Genomic DNA, 16,449 nt, shown 5'->3' on the forward strand with positions numbered 1-16,449 from the left:
CTATCGTGAGGTATCTGTTAAAGCTCTGGAGAATATTCTTCTCTTCACACAATTTATGAGCTGTTTCTTTTCTTTTCATCTCTGTGTGAATTGAAATATTGGTTCTGTTTGGTTCAATGGATGGAGCGTGACACTAACGCTGTCAGGGCGAGCAGCTCCTTTCACTGTTTAACTAAACATGCAGAACAAGTCATTTGTGCCTGTGGTTCACATATCCTGTGTGACCTGACACATACAGGCTTCGTATGACCTTTTCATTCTTGTTTCTCTTGATTCTCTGAAAATGTTTTACAAGCAGCATGACAGGAACATGAGACAAGATTATCTTTTCTGAATCAAGAGGTTCTGCACTTGGATGTCTTTGCGTGTTGATACCACGTGGAAATGGGGTCAATCTGTCTGGATGTTTGATCTCGATCAGGAAAATGGCATGCTAATGCAGGTGTAAATGCATGCAGAACACATTGCAATCAGAATGTGACTGTATCAATCAGACCATGACTGATAGATCTGGCTTGTGTTGTGATCAGATCTCAGCCTGGTGTAAATGACAGCACAGTCCAAAGTCACCTGACTCCACCTCCTCCTGCTATATCAAGCTGCCCGTCCAAAAGCTACAGACAAGCCCTTTTTCTGCAGAATTAAGAGTTCCACACGACAGCGTCACCATGTCTGTTAACAGCTCCTCTTATGAGATCGGTGACAATGCAGGTTACAATTGGGTTAGCAAGAAATCAAATTTATACCAGGTGTAAATGCCCATGATGAGATGTTATTCTCCAATAAACATATCCAGATACAGAGAACAGGCAGACGTGTGGTCTTTCAGTGTCCTGTTTTTTGAAAATGCTTCTTGTTCAGGCAGCAGCAGTCCTTTTGTAACTGTGGCACTGTGCATAGTGTTCAATTCAAATGTCAGGTAGTCCACATTTCAGGTCATTGATCTTAGTTCGCGCTCCATTATCTCTATCCACATTACAGAGCAGTGCTTTTTAAACTTTCACTCTTTCGACAACTTTATTAATATTAGCAGTGGTTAAATTTAGCTGAGGTTTGCACATGACTGCAACAGGACAACACCATGTATAGCCAGTATATATAGATAAAAGTATTAAGTAGTATCGTATTGGCCCAAATATTAGACAACCCTATAAGATGACAACCCGTCTGACCTTGGCTGTCAGAAACTCCTACAGTTTAAATTGGGCATCCTAAACACATTTGGGGCTGACTCTCTCTGAAAGAAGTGAAGAAACTTGCTAGACTGTAAACATTAAGGCTACATACCATAGACTATATATAAAGATGGACGACGCCTCTCCACTTCCTCCCACTGTACAGAAATGAAGTGAAATTATCCCGGATACGGGGGCTGCCATCTTGCTCGTGATGTCATTTGGAGCCAGATTCTGTGCAGTAGTGATCGGGGTTGGAGCCGCGGTATCGAGGTCCCGCCCACACACCCGGCAGACTCAGTTGTGAGCAGAGCTCAGCTGTCAATCATGACGTGAAACCACATTTTTATAGCATCAAATAACAATTAGAACCAACCTTATCAGAAAAATGAACACTTGAACATCAGCGTGATCAGATCTACCTAAAATAACAGAAACCATCTCTGGGAAAAATGTATTTGACCTGTACTTTGATTTTTTTGTTTGGCCCGTGTCCCCCCGCTGACATGGAGGGGCCGGGGTTTATGACCCACACTGCAGCCAGCCACCAGGGGACAATCAAGATGTTTTGACTTCACTTTTGGGGCAGTTGTCAAGCCGTCCATCTTTATATACAGTCTATGCTACAAACCCATAATGCAACACTCCCTGGCTCACCTTGTAAGGCAAGGTACTCGCTCCATTCAAACACAAACATGCTCTTTTAAATATGTAAATATTGAATCATCAAATATAATATGACTCCAATTTTTTTAAACGCATCTGTTTAAAGAAATATTGTCTTATACCTATGGGCCAAAACAATAATAATGAACATATGATGCAGACAATTGCCACTGTCTCACACCAGTGGTGTTGTATTTGTTTCTTTTTCTCCAAATCAGAACCACTTTTCCCATCAGCCTCATTGCTTCCTGTCCCCCCAGTAAATGTAAGTATTTTTTCAATCTACCTCAACACTCGCTCCACATCTACCTGTCACCAGAAACTCTGAAAACTTTAAATCTGTTTTGGTTTGGAGAAATCGGGTTCTCTCCCTGTTCGGAGCCGTAAAGTGATTTCTCTTCAAATCCGTCCTGGTTGATGCCGATGTCCTGTTTTCTTCTCATCATTCTCTCTTCACATAGTTTATTCTCCTTCTCTCTTTCTCCTCCTCTATTCTCCACCATCCTCTCCAGTGGTGGAAGGTATCTAAGAACATTTATTCAAGTACTGTAAAAATACAATTTTGCAGCACTTTACTTGAGTATTTCCATTTTCTGCTATTGTACTTTTTACTCCACTATATTTATTTGATAACTTTAGTTAATTTCCAGATTCATATTAAGAATACAAAATATAATCAACAAATAAATTGATATTATTACAGATGCATCTCAAAAAATTAGAATATCGTGGAAAAGTTCATTAGTTTCCGTAATTCAAAATGTGGAACTTTCATATATTCTAGATTAATTTCACAAAGTGAAATATTTCAAGCTTTTTTTGTTTTAATCTTGATAATTACAGCTTACAGCTCACGGAAATCAAAAAACACTCAAAATATTAGAATAAAGAATTTATTATACAGAAATGTCAACCTAAGAAGAGCTCTAATCAGCTAATCAACTCAAAACACCTGCACCTGCAAGAACTTGGGGAGCTTCACACGGAGTGGACTGAGTCTGGAGTCAGTGCATCTGGAGCCACCACGCACAGACGTGTCCAGGAAATGGGCTTCAAGTGTTGCATTCCTAGAGTCAAGCCACTCCTGAACCAGAAACAACTTCAGAAGGGTCTTACCTGGGCTAAGGAGAAAAAGAACTGGACCGGTGCTCAGTGGTTCATTTGGAAATCAAGGTCCCGGAGTCTGGAGGACGAATAGAGAGGCACAGAATCCAAGTTGCTTGAAGTCCAGTGTGAAGTCTCCACACTCAGTGATGATTTGGGGTGCCATGTCATCTGCTGGTGTTGGTCCACTGTGTTTTCTCAAGTCGAGAGTCACTGCAGCCATCTACCAGGAGATATTAGAGCACTTCATGCTTCCATCTGCTGACAAGCTTTATGGAGATGCTGATTTCCTTGTCCAGCAGGACTTGGGACCTGCCCACAGTGGCAAAACTACTAGTAACTGGTTTGCTGACCATATTATTACTGTGCTTGATTCGCCAGCCAACTTTCCTCAAGAGGAAAATGAGAGACACCAGACCCAACAATACAGACGAGCTGAAGGCTGCTGTCAAAGCAACCTGGGCTTCCATAACGCCTCAGCAGTGCCACAGGCTGATTGCCTCCATGCCACGCATTGATAGTAATTCATGCAGAAGGAGCCCCGACCAAGTACTGAATGCATAAATTAACATACTTTTCAGAAGGTCAACATTTCTGTATTATAAAATACTGGATTTTTGATTTCCATGAGCTGTAAGCCGTAATTATCAAGATTAAAAGGCTTGAAATATTTCACTTTGTGTGTAATGAATCTAGAATATCTGAAAGTTCCACATTTTGAATTAAATTACAGAAACTAATTAACTTTTGCACAATATTCAAATTTTTTGACATGCACCTGTATATCAATAAGACTGTATTGATCCCGAGCAGCATATAAAGTAATATATATAAATTAATTAAAATTAGCCACATTTACCAGCTGCAACATTATTGAACACATTAATGCACCAGTAATTATAATCCAATAATATAATAGTTGACTCTTCCTCTACCTGCCATTTCTCTCTCATCTATTCCTTCCTCCCTACCTCCTTTTTCTTTTTCTCCATCTCAGTTTTTCAGCCCTCTTCCCTTTGTGCTTTTAGGTAATTTCTTTCTCCAGTCATCCATCCATCGTCCACATTCCACTATCCCGCTATTCCTCTATAATATTACATCCTCTTTTTATCTACTCATCATATTGGCCCGCCTTTCCTTCCTGTAATAATACACCTCCCATCTAAAAACACACAGTTTGTCATGCATACATGCACACACACACACACACTCACACACACACGCAGAAGTACTTCTTTTTTTCTCATGGAAGCAATCTCAGCAGCCCCCGATGGCCCTTAGGCCATTTGTTGTGGGTTTAATATCTACCACACACACACAGTATAAAACACACACACACATACTCTCTCACACACACACACGCATACTCATGAACAGAGGCAATCTCAGCGTACCTGCTTTCTCTCCAATCCATATGAACTGAGCTGGTGTTCAAAGCTGGTCAGCCTGACTCACTGCTCCCCAAAATGCCATCGGCACCCTCTCCCACTAGACACACACACACACACACACACACACACACACACACACACACACAGAACACAGAATGTATTGTATGTGCATTTTATATAATGCAAACAATTTTTTATGCTATCCTATCACTTTAATGATTCTTTGCGATGAATATCACAGTCTCACAGAGCAGCCAGTGAGGCTGTAGACTTTTACTCTTGTTATGGTTATTTTTAGGCAACTTAAAGAACCAGTGTGGAACATTTAGGAGGCTCTATTGGCAGAAATTTAATATAATATTCATAAGGATGTTTTCATTAGTGTATAATCAACTGAAAATAGGAATCGTTGTGTTTTCATTACCTTAGAATAAGACGTTTATACCTACAGAGGGAGTGGGTCCCCTTCCACGGAGGCCGCCATGTTGCACCGCCATGTTTCTACAGTAGCCCAGATCGGACAAACCAAACACTGGCTCTAGAGAGGGCCGTTTTTCACGAGTTTTTACCGTAGTTTCTCCTACACGCTTGGAAGCGGAGGGTGATGCGAGCGGTATTCAAATAGTTGCAAACTGCAATTTCACCACTAGATGCCTCTACTACTACATACTGCTCCTTTAAAGCACCTGCTTCAGGTTAGGGAATGATTGTCGTTTTGGTTAAATATTGAAAAAGGCAACACTGACTTGAAGCATGAAACAGCAAGTGTTGACTTTTTCAAGTTAACATACTATCTTTCCCTATCCTTAAGAAAGGTATAGTACTGTAGTAGCCTAGACCTAACTCAACCCTGTATCCCTGTATCACTAGGAATTATGTCCATACTGGACGATTCTGCACATCAAGACTTACATCCAGTGCCAACGTTCAGTGGTCATACAGGAAATAGTGAGTATTATGTAGTAAGGCAGATTTCGTTGTCCATCAAGGCAGAAAGTGAAAAGGTGTGGTGGATGGACGTGCAACATTTCTGACTTTCGTGTGAGAGACCAGAGTTTGTGTCCCATCCAAGCGGCAACCTCCAGGCCTGAAAAATCAAGCCAACGCGGAAGTGCCAGAAACTGCAGTTCCTCAAATGACCACTTGAGGCTCCAAATGCGAGTCAGTCCCCATAGAGCCGCGTGTTAAAATGCCCAACTTTACAGCATGTTTACAGCCTGGGTCAAAAAAATGGTTTTGGTCTCTATAGCAAATTTCCCCCTTCATGACAACTGTGAGGGGGGTGAATTTTTTTTATAACTCACCCGTTTAAATTATGTTAAGGCTTAAAGTTGCGCATATTTAAGGACGTGGCCACTTTGAGTGACAAGTGGATGTCCTATCAGGTGGCATGCTGCTAGGTGGTTTCAGCAACCAGGCTTCATTTGGCCCGCCTCAGCTCCACCTCTTTGCTCATTTTTGGATTAGCCGGAGTCGGGGACTGCCAATATGGAGATTGCTGGAGCCGCCGGGAGCCGCCTACTATGGTTGACGTCACGGACACTACGTCCATGTTTTATACAGTCTATGGTCCCATCACGGACCCGCAACCAACATTTGCCTTTTCATTAATAGTAGCAACAGTCTTTCCCTACCTTTAATCATACCGTAGTTGTCATGCACAGATGTTGCAGATAGAAAGAATTGTTAAAAATATTGGCATTAGACATTTAAGGACATTGTCATTGAACATAATCCAAATCGACTCCAAATCATAAATGCAAAGAGGTTGATTCCTTAAGTATTATGTCAGAGGGAGCAGCTAACATTAAGACTTGTTTCTCTATGTGCAGACATTTTAGATATAAGTGTAAACAGTAGTTTTCAGCCTTATTTACTGTAATAAGATTGCTTAAATATGGAGGTAAGATCCCAAGAATAGCTTGGTATTAGTGTGTACCAGGGCAAGCAGCCTATTATACAGAACGCAATGATGGGTACAGGCAGTTAGTGATAAACTAGAGTACTGTGGCAAATAGAGTTCAGAGTTTGCAGGCATTGAGAAGAAGCCAGTTTATATACAGTATATAATGTATGAAATGCACTCATTCAGCTGATACAAGCCTGATTTTACAACAAAGTTGACATTTTGGACAGCATACACACCCCCATCAGGCGCATGAACACAAGCTATACACCGTGCAGAAATACACACATTAATTCAACACATGCTGGCTCCCTCTAATGCAATCCCACCATCCCACCTCACCGATTACCACAGAAAGGGAGAGAGAGGCTAGAGAGACAAACACAGGCAGATAGCATCACTGTGCGCTCTGTAAAGCCACGAGGCATCAGGGCCTCATTCAATGTGCTTTTATTATCCTAGCCTGGCACAGAGCAGCAGGATGGCAGTGACTAAAGTGTTAGCAACTGCCACAGCGCTTCCACTAAGGCCCTACACGGAGTCACAGTGACACCTGGTGGTCACACCATACAGTGGCACGGATTCATGTGCTTTTATTTTTACCCTCATGTATCCAGGGAAAGTAGAAGGACATCGTCAGTCATAGTCATGTTTTCACACATTTACTCTGGAAACTACCCGGCACAACCATGGTCTGCTACAGGAGCGAACCAGCATGTTCAGAAACCTTGCAGTGTTTGTTTGGTCTCCTAACAACGAAGGAAAAATATGTGTTGTGCTATCTTTTTGCCCGAACAAAAAAATCTCTTATTTAGTCAACATTTCAACAGCACTGTCTTCATCAGAGCATGATAAAATAAAATTACATCAAAGATAGAAATATAAGTTAGGAAACGGAGAAGGCCCTGCCTACAGCACTCATCACATCCTCCCTTTTCATTAAATAAAAAACTCGACATGATGGAGTCACCCAACCCAAACCCCACAAATAGAATTGGACAAATTAAAATTAGCAGCTAAAGCAACTAAAACTGCTTGGTTAAGGTTAGGGAAAGATCGTCATTGTATTACCATTACATATTTAAAAAGCCAACAACTGTTAGTGTGAATCCGGACATGAACTCCAGTCTATGGCATCTACTTCGAAGGTATACCCTTCCTTTTATTAGACACAGTCTAACGCCAGCCATGTCATCAAGACACTGATTTGGCGTTAAATAAAACTGTGATAAATTACTACTTGAGCAAAAATCGATATCCCAAAAAATAGGTCCAACAGGTCAAGAAATACAAGCAGTCAGATGGTCAAACAGGTTTTAAACAAGCCGACAGTTTAGCCACATTAGCTGAACCAATTTATTTGTAGGTAAAACTTAAAGTGAGTCCTCCTGAAATGTCTGTAATAATCCTTCATTGCATAGGAAAAACATTAATGCTCACAAACACAGCAAGTAGTTCAGCAGGAAGTGGGTCTGTAAACTGAGATGAATGTTTAAAACAGACAGTTTGGGTAATTATGTTTCCAATCGTCTTCCCTGGAGGTTTGTTACAAAACTGTCTGATCGTGTCTCCTGACGTCACCATGTTCTGAGATTTTAGCAATTATGTTGGCAAGTATAATGTTGTTAAAACTGATAAAACCCATGGCTCGAGCAATTGAATTTTTTTTTTTTTAGGAAAATGAGTTTATTTTTATAGTTTTGGTCATCATCTCTGAAGGTGTTAATGGTATTTTACTCACAAGCTAAGCAAAACAGGACGTGCATGAGGCTCTGTTGCATACAGTATCCACATCATGTGCATCGTGCCTCACAGACCGTTTCAGCCATGCCGATGCAAAAAGTATAAATTGAGTCCCCAGTTTAACCGTTTTATCTAAGGTGAGAGTGCCAGGAAACAGGGTTTTATTATCATGTATGATATCAAGTATGAAAGGTTCAAGTTCAACCTCGAAGTAGCCCTCCAAAATAAAGCACATATTCCTTGTTTTCACTTTCAAAGGTGGTTTAAACAGCATGATTGGAAAAACATAACAAAATAAGTTATTTTTAAGGTTTAAAGTAGTTTAGTTTCACTCGTTTCTACATAGCTGCTTACTCTAAATACATCTTGTGAATGCACATAAACAGAAAGCAGTGAAATCCCAACTCAGTCTCTGCTGTTTCCTGATATCTATTTTTACAGGGAGGCCTTTGAATATAATTTGCAGCATAACATTGCCAGTGGCTTCATAAACCCTCTGACTAAAATGAAACAAAGTCAAAGTCATTTTAATCTCCATCTGAAAAAGACCTGGGTGTATGTGGAAAGGAAGTAGAAAGACAGATAAAGAGGGACAATCGACAGATGGACGGATTGTGGGTTTATAGTTGGTGAAAGAGAGAGACATCCAAAGAAGAGAGACAGAAGTGAGGATTATGGACTTATATTTAGCTATTGAGACAGAGAAAGGGAAAAATGACAGAGAAAAATATAGAGAAACAGCCAACCAAACAGAGAGAGAAGTACAGATGAGTCACTGAGCCCTGAGACACAGTTATTGACAAGAAAAGATGGAGGAATAAAGAGAGATGGAGAGAAAACGAAAACTCAGGGATGAGGGGGAGGTGGAGGAGGGACGGAGAGAAGGATTGGGAGGAGATTGGACATGAAGAGGATGGAGAGAAGTCTGCAAATAGAAAGCTGAAGCCCAGATTTACAGCTCACTGAGAAAAGACGGTTATCTGTCTGTCTGTCTGTCTATCTATCTGTCTATCTGTCTGTCTGTCTGTCTGTCTGAACAATCAATTGATTTGAGTGTAAAATTCATTCTTTATTTCCTTGGAAAACAATCTTAACTCACGGTCCACTTACTATCCTTTTCTGGAGTTTTCAACCACATCTCATGGTCTTCATCAATGAATGGAGTTTGCTAAATATTATATAGTTGTAAAAGATTAATTGACAGGTTCATCAGATCTATCTACAGTGTCTGTCTTACTGCTTAAACGATTAATCTACCAACTGAAATGTAATCAACAATAATTTGGAGTGATTGGAAGAATAGAGGAGGAGATGCATGCAAATATAAAATTATCTATCTATTCAAGGCCGTAATTTCCACTGGGATGGGGGACGGTTTCAGTTTGATTTACTCACTAAAATCCCTCTAAACAGTGTCCTCTGACTGTCCATGTGTGATCCACATGAGAGAAGAGAGGCGCTGATGTTGATACACTCATTTACGACACCTTCCGTTTCTTCAATTACTGCTCGTAATCTTTATTGCATTCATGGCAATAAGATTAACAACGAGTGCTCCCTGAACTGTTTAGCCCTGGGTTTCACCTCTCAGGCTTCATACGGCTGCCCTGCTCTCTGATTATGGCGGTTGTTGGGGCCGTATGCAGCATGCAAGAAGAGCAGCAGACACTAATCAGGGCTGAAAAAAAGTCCTGCCAAAGGAATTTGCATTTTGATTAACAGTTAATATTCTCCCAAAAAGATGCTAGAATTTAACATTAATGAAAGATAAGGCAGTAAACAACAGCGCTCCTTAATATGCCAAGATGCAAATACAACATTAATGAAACTAAATGTGATTCAGGACAGATGTGCATTAAAGGAATAGTTCACTGCACAAAAAGTTTAAAAGCAACACATTGTGGTTTTGTCTGCCGGACTATTTCTTGGCCGAGTGAAGTAACTTCCTGGAGTCTCTGCTGGTTGTCTGGCAACCTCACGGTGACGACAAGACTGCAGGAAGTTACTGCGCCCAGCCATGGTCTGGCACATAACCCAGTGAAAAGTTTTTACACTTCCACTTTTGTACGGATTAAACAAAGAAAATATAACATGTTGATCAGTGAGCTTTAGAGGTGCTGGTAGGTGGATTTTGTTCCTTTGGACAGAGCCAGGCCAGCTGTTTCCCCCTGCTTTCTATCCATCTATCTATGGATTTATCTATCTATAATTCCATCTTCTTCTTGTTATTTTTTTGTCGGCTGTGTGTTTTTCAGATTTACTTACGTTCAGCTTCACAGCGCTGCAGGGAGAAGAGGCGGCAGAGGTGAGAGATCAAACACACACACACAAACGCACGCACGCACGTACACACAGGTGAGTCCACCAGAGAAGCTCGAACAGAGCATCTTGAGGGAGAAAGAGGTGGAAACATGCCGAGCATACTTTAACAGGGAAAGACCGAGAGACAAAAAGGAGGATGAGAGAGTGAATGAGGAAGAGATGGAAAGAGAGAGAAATGGAGAGCAGCAGTCGGCAGCCATTAGCAGGCCTGGAGTCTGTCTGCCTCTAAGTGCTCTGTAAACATCGCCTTGCCTTAGTAAACAACATTATTCCTCTTTATTGGGCCATTATATAATGGCCTGATCCCCCACAGTATGCAGATTGGTGTCGCTCCATTATGTAAGCTTTCTCTTCCATTATGTAATAATTCTCCTCCACTCTTCCTCCTTTCTTCTCCCTCTTTATTTCTCCATCACTTCCTCGTCACTCTCTCCTTATCTTTTTAACGCTCTTTTCAGTCCTTGCTTCTTTGTTTTGCTTTTTCCTCCTCCTTCCTTTCTTCAGAAACTTCTCTCTCCTCTTTCCTCCTCCTCTTTTCCTATTCTCTTTTCTTTATCTTTCCTTTCTTCCTGCTCCCCATGTTATCCTTAACTTACTTTTCTCCTCTTTTCACTTCTTTTCTCTCACTCCATCATCTCCTTTTCTCCTTTCTCCTCTATTTCTTTTCCCTTATTTCCTTTCCTCATGTTCCCCTTTCTCCTCTTTCTTCTCTCTATCCTCTCAAGTCTTTCCTCTCTTCTGTCCTCCTCCACTTATCAACTTACCTTTCCTCCCTCATCGCCTTTAAATAATTTATCTTCTTTTCATCTGCCTTCTCCTCTCTTTCATATCTTTCCTTTCATCACCTCTCTTCTCTTTCTTTCTTCACTTCACCTTACACATCCTCTCCTTCCCTCTTCCCTCTGGTCTTTTCTCCTCTTCATCTCTCTTCTTTTTTCCTTTCATCTTTGTCCTCTTTCCTCACCCTCACCTTTTCTCTTCTATTCTCCCCTCATCTGTTTTCATCCCCTCTTCTTTTCTCACTTCTCCTCCCCTACTCTTTTTCCCTCCTCGTCGTCTCTCCTGCCACACCCTTCCTTCCCCTCTCTACGTCTCGTGAGCGTTGCTGATTTCAGACGGCTTCATTCCAGCAGCTCGACGGGTCAAAGCTCATTTCTTAACTGCGGTGCAGTCGAGTGAAACAAACTGCTGAATAAGATCAAATCTTCTGCTGCAGGACACAGCTGGACAAAAGACAACAAAACCACAGCAAATTACAGCTGGACTGTAGACCTTTACTTTTCATTACTGTTTGAATACATTAACTGTGCTCGTTTTTAAATCTGCCGTTTTCTAAAAAGCACTGGCATTACATTTTTACTGTTGCATTCCAAAAATCCATTAAACATAAATTTACATATAATTGTGATCTCTGATTTTTTTTTTTTTATTAAGCGCTCTTAATTTGGCAATTCAAGTTCGAGTATGATGCTTACTGAGTGATATTCAAACCCGAGATGCCATGTTTTCTTTTATCTGCATTATTACGTCAGATGGACATATGGCTTGTGAATCATTTTGTATTAATCTCCATGCTAAACATTTTTCAAAACTTTGGGCTTTTATGTAGAACTTAATATTGTCCCATGAGTTTGACCAATGGTTGGTTGCTCAACAATGAATGATGAAATGATTTCTAACCCCAGTATGTTCCTGGTTTTGGAATACGTTCTTTCACAAAATACTACAGTTTACTCAGCGAAGCGGGGAGTGTGCCATCTGATTAATTAGACCTTTACAGCATTTGTTTAGAATTGAATAATAACTACATTTTAAAAAGCAATTATACATTGAGTCATTCAGTTTGCATTTAAATGATGCATTCATGAACTCAAATTAAAGTAATAATAATAAACATTGTGTTAAATTTGCCATTTAATAATTGTGTTTTCTTCCATTTTTTTCTCCGTTAAAAGGGGGGGGGGGGGTTCCCCATTTGAATCGAGGGTCTAAGGACAGAAGGTGTCGTATGCTGTACACACTGTAAAGCCCCTTGAGGCAAATGTGTGATTTGTGATAGTGGGCTATATAAATAAAATTGACTTGACCTTCCTTATTCTATCTTTAGGTGATTAATTATTGCATTTACTTATGTGGCCATCCTATTATATTCATTCTAACAATTAATTTGTTTCCTGCGTTTGATTTCATTTAATGACATGTAAAAAATAATAATAATTTAAAAACCCACAGCAGCATGAGCTCTGATTGGTCAGTCTATAATAATTCTGGTGGCGCACTCAAGGCTCTATAATACACAATCCCATTTGTCAAATTTTAATACACACAGTCCACAGTGGGAAACCATCAACTATTGACCAAGTCTTATGTGATTATTGACATGGAGAGTTCATTTTAAACACTTCCCTTCCCCCAAGAATGACTTGTATATGACTTGATTTTGTATAAATCTCCTCCTGACCATAGTTTACTCTCATTTGCATTTACTGCACTTCAAGGGCCCCCTACTGGAAAACTTTGAGGTGAACTACTTCACTTTCCTGCACATTTATTAGTAGTATCTCCCCCATGCACCACAGTACAGCTTTACCATCTGCTTTATTTACCAGACAAAGAAAAGTGTTGTGATGCCATTTGTTTGCCCACAGTCTGTGTTTCAAGTACAAGTACAAAAGAGTTTGTGGGTGTGAAGGGGGTCGTTTCCAAAGCAAAGTATAGGCAGGAAATAGGTTTTTAAGCCTGAAATCTCAGCAGTTGGCCAAGCAGTCACTGAGTCATCAGTACTGAAAAACAACCTTATAGACCCCTGCAGATACTGCAGGGTTTTTTGTGATTTTGGACAAGGTGGGGGAGGATACCAGCACTCTTTTTCTTTTGTCCAAAAAATGGGATGTCTGAAGTGTGTAGGTTGAAAAAAAAAATAGAACAAGCAAATACTCAAGGAACCTGCACACTATAAGGGAAAGAACTCCACAAGAGTTCAGCTGATGGAAAAACAACTTTACTTTAAGTGGGAAAGAGTGAAAAACCAAAAAAAAAAAAGATTTCACATACATAAATCTGACGAGCCATTTTCCTGCATTATGAGTACTTTTTTCTACTTTTACTTTAAGTATATTTTGCTGATATACTTTTACTTAAGTAAGATTTTGAATGCAGCACATTTACTTGTGATGGAGTATTTTTAAATTGGGATATGGTTCATTTAAAAGAAAAGTATCACCATAACAAACAACACTAAAATCAGACTTAATGCACCTTTAATTACAGTAGTCAATCATTCACTCATTCAATCTGTATCTGTCTCCTTCACTTGTCTTCTTCAGGTGTCCCAGTGGTTTGCATGGTCACATCCTTCTAGTGAGCCCTGATGATCAGGTATTCCACCCAGAGACGCACCCTACCCACTGACGCCACCTCACCCCAGAACTCATGTGAACATCCTGTGGGCAGCCAGAGGAGGATAAACAGCCTACCTGTTGACATGCAAAAGGCTCCACAACGTTGGGATCGAATAAGATGGATACAGGTCAGGCTCTGGGCTTTGGAACCTGCTCATGTTCGGTGCTTAACTGGGGCTTGAAACCTTGGATCAGAGGAATCAGAGTGAACACAGTCTGGAATTCAATGATCTGATGGGGTTTAAAGGGTGTCGAGTGGATTTAGTCTCTGCATTTGACAGTTGCAATCCATGCGGACACTAAATGCTGCCCTGGTAATATACTGAACGGATTAATGTGGATTTGGGAAAACCCATTGTATGACATTTTTCCAGGATCTTCTCGATTGTTTTTTGTCAATGGTCAGTGGCACCGCTCTCCTCTTTCCCCAGCATACAGTCATATGCCAAAGGATTACTACAGTATTATGACAGCATTATTACAATATTGGGAGAATATTCAGACTTCCAAAAGCACACCTCTCTGTTATCTCTTAGCAGTCAAAGAGAAAATACATGTTGGGCCTTGGACTGAAAATACGAGCACATTGTCAACGTCTTGTCTCACAGCATCAATAATAACAAACTGTCAAACTAAACGGTGAACTTCTCTGGCACTTTAATAGTATGTTTTCATCTCATCTCTCTTCCCCTCCTTCCCGCTCTCTCTCTCTCTCTCTCTCTCTCTCTCTCCCTCCCTCTCATTTTCATGAACAACTGAATAGTATACTCTCCAGTATTACCAATCTAACTCTTCTGGCTGCGAAAGACTTAGATGATGTTGAAATAATCTGTGTTTGCGTCCATGGTGGATTGGTTCTCTCTATGTTGGAGTATTAAAAAAAACCTTGGTGTCCCGAGAATGGAGCCTTGAGGAACACCAGCGAGGATTTCTCGCCAAACTTAAAGCACAGACGTCTGGCTCTACATTTGATGGTGAAAATGGTGAATTCTGATGTTCTGTTTGACACTGGAAAGCAACTGTACCTGTACGAAACAATGGTGAACTTGACCATAAGTGTTCCTATTACTAAAAGCTGGCACTTGAGATCGTTAAATGTATTAAGCGGTTTTAAAAGATGGCCAGCAGAACTTGCGCTGTCCCGTCCCCTACCTCCCCCTTGCTCCCCCTTTGCCGTTTGACAGTGTCTGTGTTTGTATGTGACATACACCTTACAGTCTTCGTTGGTTTGATACCCATGATTTACTTTGAATATAACGAAACAAATGACCACAATAAGGAGAAAAAACACAACAACATACGAAATGGGGATTTTATGCTTTCATAGATACAATTATGTGGATTTATAATGAAATAAAAAGGTATTTTTCTTGGAGTGTATGTGTTGTTATTCAAATTTCAAAAGAACTCTGTAAATATTCTTCTTGTGACTGATAATGAAGGGGATTCAAATAAAACAATTTGCCAGTACATTCTACTTGACTAGCAGCAATAACATCCAGTAGTGCAATAGGCAAAATATGCCTTATTTTGAAATGATGAATATTTTGGCTGTAATATTCTGTCCACATGCATATTACATCTAGTATCATGTATTAAGTGTATGTTTAAAAAACACTGGTTGTCCTAATAACATTACTGAGATTGTAGTGACCTTTTGCAATACCTAAAAGCCACTGAAGGGCTGTTACTCTGACTTATTATACATTTCTATACAGCTCATCAGTTGCTGTCCCAACTCCATTGCTTCTTTCTCACATAACATGGGCTAAACCAAAGTATTCCACAGAAAGTACAAAGCGCAAAACTGGGTATAAACAAAGGTGCGAGGCATGGCAAAACCTGTATGCTTCTCACACAAAGCAGCAGCACACCTGAACTTGATTACATTACACTCCTTAAGTAAATTTCCGTCAATTTCTTCAAAAGAAGGATGTTTTGCCTGGTTGTTGGAGGTGTTAATACAAATAAACACAAATATACATACATACAACTGAAAATAGCCCTTCAATGTGTGTACAGATTAAACTAATGAGATACGTTATTAACATTGTTCATCGGTGAGCTTTAGAGGTGCTGCTAGGTGTATTTTAACCTTGCCGGACTAGCTGTTTCCCCCTGCTTCCAATCTTTGTTCTGAGCTTGCCTAATCACATCTGACTCCAGCTCTGTACTCAACGTACACACATGAGTGTTGATCTTCTCATCTCACTCTGGGACAGAAAGCTAATAAGGGTTTTCTTCCCCCCTAAATATTCTATTCCTTTAAATCAACATTCTGTTCAGATGACCTTGTGAAAGTCAGACATGCACCACAAAAGTTTTAAAATCAGTAGTCACGGGGGCTCATTCATATGAATAATCATGTCGAGGTCAAGCTCTTTTTGCACAATCATGTCTGAATACAAAGATTTTGTATGTACAGATCAAAAACTTGATTTGTATTGTGACGTCTTGATAGTTCATTTGCATAGCCATGTTTCAGTGGATTGACAACGGTTTCTGTGTCGTGCTTTAAACAAACAACTGATTGTGATTGTCAGTTTTGAATACAGAAGCTGAATTGCCTTGTCATGGTTAGACAGTGATAAATATTTTCAGATTGCCTGAATTGCTGCTTCCATTACCCAGTGGAGAACTTTTAATGATGACAGGCAGCACTGCGTGTCATCGTCACCCTTCACAAACATCTCCAAAATGTCAGCCTGTCAAGAATAAGAAAAGCTCATTTTCCACTTTGA

The 16,449-nt window shown here is 40.2% G+C and overlaps 1 protein-coding gene across 14 annotated transcripts in view; it reads left to right on the plus strand.

Annotated features, from left to right (window-relative positions):
* Nucleotides 1–15,083, plus strand: part of si:cabz01090165.1 (uncharacterized protein LOC100333421 homolog) — a 359,346-nt gene extending 344,263 nt beyond the window's left edge. For 11 of the 14 annotated variants that reach the window (XM_044202660.1, XM_044202664.1, XM_044202653.1 and 8 more), the window contains 2 exons: nucleotides 10,241–10,290; nucleotides 13,634–15,083. The gene's annotated coding sequence lies outside the window, so the exon portion shown is untranslated. Of the gene's footprint in view, nucleotides 1–2,059; nucleotides 2,107–5,206; nucleotides 5,285–10,240; nucleotides 10,291–13,633 lie in introns of all 14 variants that reach the window. The other 3 variants (XM_044202662.1, XM_044202656.1, XM_044202665.1) reach the window with 3 other exon arrangements.
* Nucleotides 15,084–16,449: the final 1,366 nt, after the last annotated feature.

This window comes from Siniperca chuatsi, linkage group LG7, assembly GCF_020085105.1.
Source record: "Siniperca chuatsi isolate FFG_IHB_CAS linkage group LG7, ASM2008510v1, whole genome shotgun sequence".
Taxonomy (NCBI): Eukaryota; Metazoa; Chordata; class Actinopteri; order Centrarchiformes; family Sinipercidae; genus Siniperca; species Siniperca chuatsi.